Consider the following 11,237-nt stretch of genomic DNA (forward strand, 5'->3'; position numbering starts at 1 on the left):
TATGGAGACCTTCATTGACTACTGCTGCTCCATTCCCCCACCAGCTGGCGTGACCCAGGACCAGATCAAGGAAACTATGTTTATCTTCTCCCTTCGCGATGCTGCAAGGGAATGGTATAGAGATCTGGACCGAGCTGCTTTGGAGATCACTGACTGGAATACATTGGCATTGGCGTTCTACAAGAAGTACTTTTCTGCTTCAAGGACGATCGCCATTAGAGCTCAGATCACGGGCTTTAAACAAGGGCCAGATGAAAATTTCCATGAGGCATGGGTCCGATTCAAGAAGTTGGTGCGAACCATACCGCACCATGGGTTTGCTAAGTGGAGTTTGTGCAATCATTTCTACAATGGGTTGTACGACGATCAGAGGGCCATTTTGGATCTTTGCCAATGGGAGATTTCTTTGAAAATTTAGGAGCAACAAAGGGGTGGAAGATCATTGACGATCTAGCTACCCACAAGGCCGAGTATGGGAATTCGAGAGGGAACCAGGAGGAGAGCCGCTTTGAATCCTCCTCTGTTGCTGCACTTGAGGCTCTTACCGCGAGATTCGACAAATATGAGCTAGGGGGAGCATCTAAAGGTGGGATGTACCAAGTCAATGTCGTGCGGGACGGTCCCTTCGTCGTGAAAGGTGTGGAGTTGAGGGCCATGTCTCGAAAAACGCGCCCTAGTCCCTTTGAATCATGTCGCCTTTCAACACTATAGGCGGACAAACACCTACTACGAGCCACCACATCCGAACCTCGAGTTGGAGAAGCCAGAATGTTCAACCAACTCAACCTCCACCACAAAGCAGCCAGACCATATGTGCCTCCTCATCAAAAGCAACAACAGTATCAAAAGCCTCCTTATGTGCCGCAACAACAACAATCACAAAATTCTGAGTTTGCAGAGCTCAAGAATCATTCTTTGAAGGAGTCCCAAGCAAGAGAGGCCGGGATGAAGCTATTAGAGAGCCAAATTGCTCAATTGGCTAGTAAAAATAACACTCGAGCTCCCGGGCATTTACCCACTCAACCCGAACAAAAGGAGACCCTAAATGCCATCACATTGAGGAGCGGGTCCACCCTTGACGGTCCTGATATGGTTGAGGATCTTTGTTGGGAAAGATAAGCCAGAAACAAGCAAAGAGAAAGCTTCAACGAACAATTCAAAGAAAAAGGCGTCGCCAGAATTTCGATCGATCGATCGATATCCCTAGTCGATCGATCGATTACGAGTTACAGGAGCTTCGAATCGTGCAAACCATCGATCGATCGAGGAAGGTGGTCGATCGACCACTTTCATCGCTGATATTGAAGAGTCTCGTCCTTTAATGCCAAATAATTTACGAGACCACTTGTTTCGGGGTACCACGATCCCGAAGATTTTAGGGGCACGAAAGTGCTGATGGGTCGATCCGGCTCAAGTTCGATCCAATGACGGTCAATGGGTCTCATTTGAGACGGTCCGAGGAGGGGTCTAGCTTCAACAAAGAGAAGGCGACGGACTTTCAACCTAAGTCCAAGGATACCGGCACACGCGACTTAGAAGAGAGGGCTAAGGTGCTCCTTCTGACCCCATATCCCGGAGAGACTCGTGCCGACCAAAGAAGGTATCTTTCAATAAGTTTGAGAGAGTCATCCGTAGTTTGAATGTGCAAGTCCCCTTCCTTGAGTTAGTTAACCAAGTACCCGCTTACACCAAATTTATGAAGCAATTGTTGTCAAAAAAGCGGTCACTTGAAACAAAGTGCACACTTGTCGCACTCACAAAGGAGTCTTGTTCTTATCTGTCTCTCACACATCGCGCCCCTTAAGTTAGAAGATCCGGGTAGTTTTTTGTCCCTTGCAAAGTAGGTACCTTCTCAATTGAGAAGGCATTGTGTGACTTAGGGGCCAGTATAAGTGTCATGCCCTTGAGTTTAGCTAGGAGACTCAAGTTGACCCGGTTTGCTATCACGAAATGACGATTGAGATGGTCGACCGATCTGCGGTCGAGCCTATAGGAGTCCTAGAGGACATACCCGTCCAGATAGGGAAGTTTTTCTTCCTTGTTGACTTTGTTGTCCTTGACATGCCCGAGGATGACCATATTCCCATCATTTTGGGTAGGCGTTTTCGCACACCGCCTTGGTGCGATTATTGACGTCGGTTTAGGAACCTTGACCTTCAAGGTTGGGAAACATTCTATCGTTTTTGCCCAACCTGCTAAAAAGAAGGATGCCATGTGGCCTGTCACCTGTAACATGGTCTCTGAAAAGAGATCGTACTTTGTGCTTCCTGAACCGACCGTCCCTATTACTATCGTTTGTATTAACCCCTCCGCCCCAGATTGGGAGCAAAAAGGAGGAAGACTTTGTTGTTTTAGATAATGCAGAGCTGGTTTGGGAAGGAAGAGCGCTGGATGCTCCAGCTTGCGACAGAGCCTATCGTTTCGAGAGGAGGTCTTGGATGCCTAAGTTATGGGACTGACGAGGAAGTGGAAGATGAGCCAGCCAAAGTGAGATGGGCAGATTTGGAGTCCGACGATTCCGAGGAAGTCCTTGATTGGGGAGATGACGAAGCTGATCCATTGAGCTCTCCGACTGTCGAGGCTGAGAAGGGTGCAACTGATAAGATGAGCACCATTGAGGCTACCTCTAGTAGCCAGAAGCCGACGAAGTGGGCCATCCCTTGGTCCTTTTTTATCAACTATTAGTCGATCAAATTTCGTTATAAACTTCATTTTATTGCTTTCGAACTATTTTTTATTGCTTTTGTGTGCGCGAAAACTTCGCTTTTATTTAGTTGCTTAGGATTTTTAAGTGCTTTAGACTTCGTTCTGGGTTTTGCGCAATTTTGGGCGCGTACTATTGTGCATTTGCAGGTATTTAGAACTTATTAGCTCAAATCATTGAGCAATTACGAAGAAATAAGACACTGCAGCAGTGTTTTCAGTCGATCGACTGGTATAAGTGGTCGATCGACTGAGTTGCGGGTTAAGGAGCTACTGATGCGTGTCCAAAATATGATGTTTCACACTTTATTCTACACGCATTTCAGAGCTCAAATGTGCAATATATGCTATTATTTCCCTATTTTCCTCTACTTTTGTGTTTTTGTCTATTATTGCAGAAATATGAAGAATTGAGCGGGAATCGAGCCAAATCCGTCCTTAATTAATTAACATTGCATTTGACATGAAGTATTGACTCGAGGAATGAGCTTGGTGCGCGTTTCAAGGCCTAAAGATAGCAAAAGCATGGGTGCGTACGAGTTTAACAAGCAAAGAAATGCTTCTCGACATTGCAGCCTGCTTCGGATGGCAATATCTCGAGTTCTAGAGCTGATAATCCAGTGATTCCAATTGGAGGTGAAAGCTTATCCTCTTAGCTTTCCAACGCCGCGTAGAACGCCTGATTTGACCAAGGAACGAAGAAATGGCAGCTGTTTTAAGATCGGTGCGCGCTGCAGAATTCGTCGAATGCACTCTTGTCCAGCAATCTTGGTCGATCGATCGATGTTTATGGTCGATCGACCAGAGCACGGGATCGAAGCTACTGTTCAGTATACCTTGGTCGATCGACTGAGCAACATGGTCGATCGACCACTCCACGAGCTGATACGAGGATTAAAAGACCGAGAATTTAGAAGCCCATGAGTTATTAGGTTTAGGAATAATAGCTGCGTACTTTTCCTATAAAACGCAGCATGAACATTCAGTTTTACATCAAGTTTTATTTTCAGTTTTACATTCAGTTTAGAATAATTAGGGTTCAAGGTTTGCTTCGGTTTTGAATACAATTTGCTTGGATAATTCGGCCTTGTTCTTTTCCTTCACAATTCTACACGGTATTCTACTGTTTCTATTTCAGTATTTTGCTTATAGTGTTAGAATTGCTAGATCAGTTTCCCCAAAGCCGAACTGTTGTTTCATGTTAATTGTTTCTTCCGTCGATTTAAACATGAATTCAATAGTTAGATTTATCATTGATGTTATTGTTGTTACCCTTAGAATGAGTAGCTAAATAGTTAGTGCTAGATGTAGGCGAATTATAGTGTAGGCGGCGTAGAATAAACACGGACTGAATCGCATGTCAGTCGATCGACTGCTATGCTTGGTCGATCGACTGACCACGTGAGGTTTTCCTTTCGTTTTAATTGTTTTAATTCTTAATTCGACGAATCGAGTGCACACGACCAGTTGAATGTTTAGGATATGACTGACCCATTAGATCGAGAGATAGGGACAGTTGTTAGATCATCAATTAAAATGACTAAATTATGCCGGGATCGAAAGATAGGTAAAGTTTAGATTATAAGTCACTTTTCAGGACGAGAGTCGTATTAGTGACATTAGGGACTTATAGCGAGATCGAGAGATGCTATTTGTTAAGAGTGGACCGAGAGGACCTCTTTATTTCCCGCCTCATGTGCTTTGATTTAGACTGTTTAGTATCTTTGCCGCCGAAACTATAACGAACCGACCATCCTAGTACCTCTTTTATTCTTGATATTTCATTAATTTACTTTTCTTTTATTGTTATTAGTTATAGACCAAATCAATCAAACCCCACACAATATTTGTTACCTTAGACCGATTTAGACAATTGAAATTCCCTTCCTCCCGTGGTTCGACTCGTGCTACCACTAGCTTCTGTTAGTTTAGCTCGGAATTATAAATATTATTTTTGATACTAAAACGACGGTATCAAATTTTGGCGCCGTTGCCGGGGAGGTAGCGCTAGTTTTAGTTGTTTTTATTTTGGTCTGTCTTTAGCCTCAAGGGAAGACTGAGTACCTTGAGGCAGTTCTTATCTTCCTCTTTAGTGTTGTTTCGATAGGTCCTACAGGTCCTATTAGCAGTACTGCTGGGGGATTCACCATGTTCCGTTCTTGGGAGCAGCCGGTGGAATTTTGTGAGAGATGTGGTGCTGAGGGGCATGATTCTGCTATATGCCGAGCAACTATGGACCAAGTTTATGCTTACAGGCAATATAAACAAGGTCATTATACGCCGCCACATCCGTACTATCATCAAGGCTTTCAAGAGCCTTCATATTCTTTTGCACCACCTACGCAAAACCCTCTTCCCTCTAACGAGATAGCGGATCTCAAAGCTATGATAGAAGAAATCTCGGCCAAAACTGCAGCATGGTTTAAATCAACTCACTCCCGAATGGCCGACCTTTCTTCTCGTCAACACCTGGAGACCGTGCATGCTATACGCGGTCATAATGGGTCGACCCCTGAAAAGCCTGCTATGGAAAGGGTAAGCCCGGAAATTAATAAAGATGAATTGGGAAGAGAAGATTTGAACTCTCGAAGCGAGAAGAATAGCGTTAGGAGTAGAATTGCCTGCATTTGAAAGTCAATCGACCTCGCCTCTGGCGATATTGTTGATAAAGATGAGACCGAGCAAAAGAGACTTTGAATGCCATGACACCGAGGAGCGGGTCTACTATTGCCGGATCCACGTGGCGAAAGATGGGTCCGAAAAAGAAGAAAAAAGACGTCGCCAGGCATTCGATCGATCGATCAAGTACCCGATCGATCGATCGAATCACGGGTTACGGAGCTTCGAATCGTACAGGACCGATCGATCGATCGAGGAGGTTGGTCGATCGACCAAGATCACTGCTGATAATGAGGAATTTCGTCCTTTAATGCCAACTAATCTAAGAGACCACTTGTTTCGGGGTACCACGGTCCCGACAATATTGAAGCGAACCCGAGTCTTGATGGGTCGATCCCTCAAGTTCGATCCGATGACGGTTAATGGCTCACATTTGAGACGGTCGAAGAAGGGTCGAGCTGCAAAAAGAGAAGGTGACGGACTTCCAGCCAAAGTCCAAGGATGCCGGCACGCGTTATTTAGAGGAGAGGGCTAAGGTTCTTCTTACAGCCCCTTACCCGGAGAGGTTAGTGCCGACCAAGGAACAGGTATCATTTAATAAGTTTGAAAATGTTATCCGTAGCTTAAATGTACAAGTTCCTTTTCTTGAATTAGTTAAACAAGTGCCTGCTTATACTAAATTCATGAAACAATTGTTGTCCAAAAAGCGGTCACTTGAAACAGTGCACACTGTCGCACTTACTGAGGAGTCTTGCTCCTATCTGTCCCACACTGCACCACCTAAGTTAGCTGACCCAGGTAGCTTTTCCGTTCCATGTAATATTGGTACCTTCTCAATTGAGAAGGCATTGTGTGACCTAGGAGCCAGTATTAGCGTTATGCCCTTGAGTCTAGCTAGGAAATTGAAATTGACTAGGTTTGCAGTTACTAGCATGACAGTACAGATGGCTGATCGTTCTGCGGTCCAGCCTATAGGAGTCTTAGAGGACATTCCTGTCCAAATAGGGAAGTTTTTCTTCCCTGTTGACTTCGTTGTACTTGATATACCCGAGGATGCTCATATTCCTATTATTTTGGGTAGACCATTTCGCACACTTCGGTGCGATTATAGATGTAGGCTCGGGGACGTTGACCTTTAAGGTAGGGAAACAGATCCACCGTTTTTACTCATCCCGCTAAGAAGAAAGACCCCATGTGGCCGGTCACTTGTAGTGCGGTTTACGAAAAGAAATCATATTTTATGCTTCCGATATGCCTGTCTCTATTCCTATTCTGTTGTGACACCTCCGCCCAGATTGGGAGCAAATTGGAGGAAGACTGTCTATTTCGATATCGCAGAGCTGGTTTGGGGAAGGGTGAGCTACAAGTTGCTCATTTTGCTGCAAAGAAGCCAATCATTTCTAGGGGTGGTCTTGGTTGCCTAAGCTATGGCACTGATGAGGAAGTGGATGACGAGCCGGTCAAAGCAACGAAGTCTGATTTGGATTCTGACGATTCCGAAGAGGTCATTGATTGGGGAGATATGGAAGATGTTGATCCGTTGAGCTATACGGACATGGAGGCTAAGAAGAGTGCGGTGAGAAGATGAGCACTGCTGAGGCTACCTCATGTAGCCGAAGCCGACGAAGTGGGCCATACGTGGCCGTTCTTGATCAACTATTAGTTGATCACATGCTCTATCAAACATTTACTTTATTGCTTTTAAGACTACTTACCATATTTTGTGTGCGCGAAAACTTCGCTTTTACTTTATTTGCTTAGGATTTTGAAGTACTCTAGGCTTTATTCTGGGTTTTGCGCAATTTTGGGCGCGTATTATTGTGCACTTGCAGGTATTTAGAGCTCATTAGCTCAAGTTATTGAGCTAATACGAAGAAATTAGAGGTTGCGGCGTGTTTTCGATCGATCGATCGGTACCATTGGTCGATCGACTGATCTGCAGGTTTACAGGAGCTACTGTTCACGCCTCCTGGTCGATCGATCGATCTTCTTGGTCGATCGACCACTGCTGCTCCTATATTCATTCGACCTCTCCCTGCTTTGTGTTTGGTCGATATGCGGATTTAAGGGAGTTTTCTATTCCACCTTATTTTCCGTCGAATTATTTATTTCTTCTATTGTCTCATTTGTTCACAATAAATACCGCTTCAAAATTGTTCTTCTCGATTTTATGCGTGGTTTTTGTTTATCTTTTCAGGTCTTTTATTGGTAGCACTGCTGGCTACTGAAACCTCTTAGCTCACGCTGGTTTGGGGAGGTTTCCTTTGCTGCGCTTAAAGTCTTGTGAGTTCCCAAGTCTTTACTTCATGTCTTGTTTATTTATTTTATCGCAAATTCCCATTTCTCTTTTCTTCATTACATGATTTTGCACAATGGGGACATTGTGCGATTTGGTTTGGGGAAGGGTTTTCGCCGCATATCATTTGTTTTGCATTCACGTTTACTTTTATTTTGCATTGGTTATTTCATTTCATACATATATATACAAAATACAAAAAAATTGAAAAAATTTCAAAAATTTTCATAAAATGCACGTTTATTTTAGCATTTAGGTCGAGTCGGAACGGTAGTATTTCAAGGATGATATTGCTTTTTGCACTGTTTTGCACGAGCCTTGCTTGACTTACATGTTATTAGTAGAATCATAAGTGCATATCTACGAGTTTTCGTTACATTCTTGTTGAACTTGAGACTTGACTTGGAAATTGGCAAACTACATCATATATTCTGAGTTTTTAGAGCTTATAACTGGTGACATTTATGACCGGTTTATCTAGGAATGTGAGTAGTACTCCTTATGAGACATGTTTCCTTAATTTGCATAATTATGAACGTGATCTACTTAATACCTGTATGCATTCGGTTTGTGGTTTGTTGACACATGTGGTAGAGGTTTCCCTTTATTCATTTTACCCATGAACCCCTCATAGCCAAAAATAGCCTTTTTGTCCCTTAACTACATCCTATATTTAGCCTGCCTTTGTCAAGCTAGTAGTTTTAGTTTTGGGAATGTGTTTATCTGCGGTTTGGTTATATGCTCATTTCGAGATGTTGGGTGAAATGGTGGAAGGAAAGAAAAGGAAGAAAGAAAAAATGGAATTGAAAAGAAAAAAAAAAAGAGAAGAAAAATGACTCGAAAAAGAAGAGAAAAAAAAAGAGACGAGTCTTTGTAGAATCGGTCGATCGATGACCATATTGGTCGATCGATCGCATCCCGAGAGAAAGAAAAGTTCGGAAAAAAATCACATGTTGCAATTGTTATGATTTGGTGATTTCCACTCCCATATTATCATTTGTATGCTTTGGGGAGTCAAATTTTGTGGAGATTGTGAGTTTTGTGCCTTGAATTGGCACCGTATTGTATCGTTTACATCGAGTTTGAAGTTGGGATTCGTTTATAGTTTGGATTGTAGTACTAGCTTGGCTTATTACTCCTCATATCCAAATTCATTTTAGCCCCTTCTTACCCTTTACCTCACATATCCATATATACCTCGGCATGTGTCATGGTCATTTGTTGGTTGGAATGCATATGTACGGTCATAGAGATCATTTTCATATTTTATTGCTGGCATGTCTTCATAGGTCGTAGTTAGGTGAGAGTCTTTACAAAATAAATTCTTTCTATCTTACGTATATTCACCTTGTTCTTATTTGAGTGATTTGAGCGACCCGTGAGAGTCCGATTTGATAAGTCTCTATGGTTGACGGTTCAGCAGTTTTTAACGGCTTCATAATTCGTTTGCATGATTCACATTGCTAATTGATTATTGGTTGTGCGTTAAATTGGTTTAGGCTTTACAGTTGTCAATTCGCTCTGAGATTGAACTCGTTCCATTAGGTTTTAGGATCGAGTCTAGTTCTTGCTTGGGGACAAGCAAGGTTTGGTTTGGGGAGATTTGATGCGTGTCCAAAATATGATGTTTCACACTTTATTCTACACGCATTTCAGAGCTCAAATGTGCAATATATGCTATTATTTCCCTATTTTCCTCTACTTTCGTGTTTTTGTCTATTATTGCAGAAATATGAAGAATTGAGCGGGAATCGAGCCAAATCCGTCCTTAAGTAATTAACATTGCATTTGACATGAAGTATTGACTCGAGGAATGAGCTTGGTGCGCGTTTCAAGGCCTAAAGATAGCAAAAGCATGGGTGCGTACGAGTTTAACAAGCAAAGAAATGCTTCTCGACATTGCAGCCTGCTTCGGATGGCAATATCTCGAGTTCTAGAGCTGATAATCCAGTGATTCCAATTGGAGGTGAAAGCTTATCCTCTTAGCTTTCCAACGCCGCGTAGAACGCCTGATTTGACCAAGGAACGAAGAAATGGCAGCTGTTTTAAGATCGGTGCGCGCTGCAGAATTCGTCAGAATGCACTACTGTCCAGCAATCTTGGTCGATCGACTGATGTTTATGGTCGATCGACCAGAGCACGGGATCAGAAGCTACTGTTCAGTATACCTTGGTCGATCGACTGAGCAACATGGTCGATCGACCACTCCACGAGCTGATACGAGGATTAAAAGACCGAGAATTTAGAAGCCCATGAGTTATTAGGTTTAGGAATAATAGCTGCGTACTTTTCCTATAAAACGCAGCATGAACATTCAGTTTTACATCAAGTTTTATTTTCAGTTTTACATTCAGTTTAGAATAATTAGGGTTCAAGGTTTGCTTCGGTTTTGAATACAATTTGCTTGGATAATTCGGCCTTGTTCTTTTCCTTCACAATTCTACACGGTATTCTACTGTTTCTATTTCAGTATTTTGCTTATAGTGTTAGAATTGCTAGATCAGTTTCCCCAAAGCCGAACTGTTGTTTCATGTTAATTGTTTCTTCCGTCGATTTAAACATGAATTCAATAGTTAGATTTATCATTGATGTTATTGTTGTTACCCTTAGAATGAGTAGCTAAATAGTTAGTGCTAGATGTAGGCGAATTATAGTGTAGGCGGCGTAGAATAAACACGGACTGAATCGCATGTCAGTCGATCGACTGCTATGCTTGGTCGATCGACTGACCACGTGAGGTTTTCCTTTCGTTTTAATTGTTTTAATTCTTAATTCGACGAATCGAGTGCACACGACCAGTTGAATGTTTAGGATATGACTGACCCATTAGATCGAGAGATAGGGACAGTTGTTAGATCATCAATTAAAATGACTAAATTATGCCGGGATCGAAAGATAGGTAAAGTTTAGATTATAAGTCACTTTTCAGGACGAGAGTCGTATTAGTGACATTAGGGACTTATAGCGAGATCGAGAGATGCTATTTGTTAAGAGTGGACCGAGAGGACCTCTTTATTTCCGCCTCATGTGCTTTGATTTAGACTGTTTAGTATCTTCCGCCGAAACTATAACGAACCGACCATCCTAGTACCTCTTTTATTCTTGATATTTCATTAATTTACTTTTCTTTTATTGTTATTAGTTATAGACCAAATCAATCAAACCCCACACAATTGTTACCTTAGACCGATTTAGACAATTGAAATTCCCTTCCTCCCGTGGTTCGACTCGTGCTACCACTAGCTTCGTTAGTTTAGCTCGGAATTATAAATATTATTTTTGATACTAAAACGACGGTATCGACTCATCGTTCACGACCATCGGTCGATCGACCGTCCCTTTAGGTCGATCGATAACGCCGCCGCTACATTCTTTCACGACCTCTCCCCTGCTGTGTTTGGTCGATATGCGGATTTAAGGGAGTGTTCTACTCCACTTTATTTTCCGTCGAATTGTCTATTTCTTCTTTTGTCTCGTTTATGCACAATTTTTACGTTCCAAAATTGCTTTCTTCCGTCTTATGCGTGGTGTTTTCTGTCTTTTCAGGTCTCTTGTTGGTAGCACTGCTGGCTACTGAAACCTCCTAGCTCACGCTGGTTTGGGGAGGTTTCCTTTGCTG

The 11,237-nt window shown here is 42.6% G+C and overlaps 1 non-coding gene across 1 annotated transcript; it reads right to left on the reverse strand.

Moving 5' to 3' along the window:
- Window positions 1-211: 211 nt before the first annotated feature.
- Window positions 212-318, reverse strand: LOC141597937 (small nucleolar RNA R71). Its single transcript, XR_012523145.1, has one exon. It is a non-coding gene; the product is annotated as a small nucleolar RNA R71 (small nucleolar RNA).
- Between the last annotated feature and the right edge of the window lie 10,919 nt (window positions 319-11,237).

This window comes from Silene latifolia, chromosome 8 (genome assembly GCF_048544455.1).
Source record: "Silene latifolia isolate original U9 population chromosome 8, ASM4854445v1, whole genome shotgun sequence".
Lineage (NCBI taxonomy): Eukaryota > Viridiplantae > Streptophyta > Magnoliopsida > Caryophyllales > Caryophyllaceae > Silene > Silene latifolia.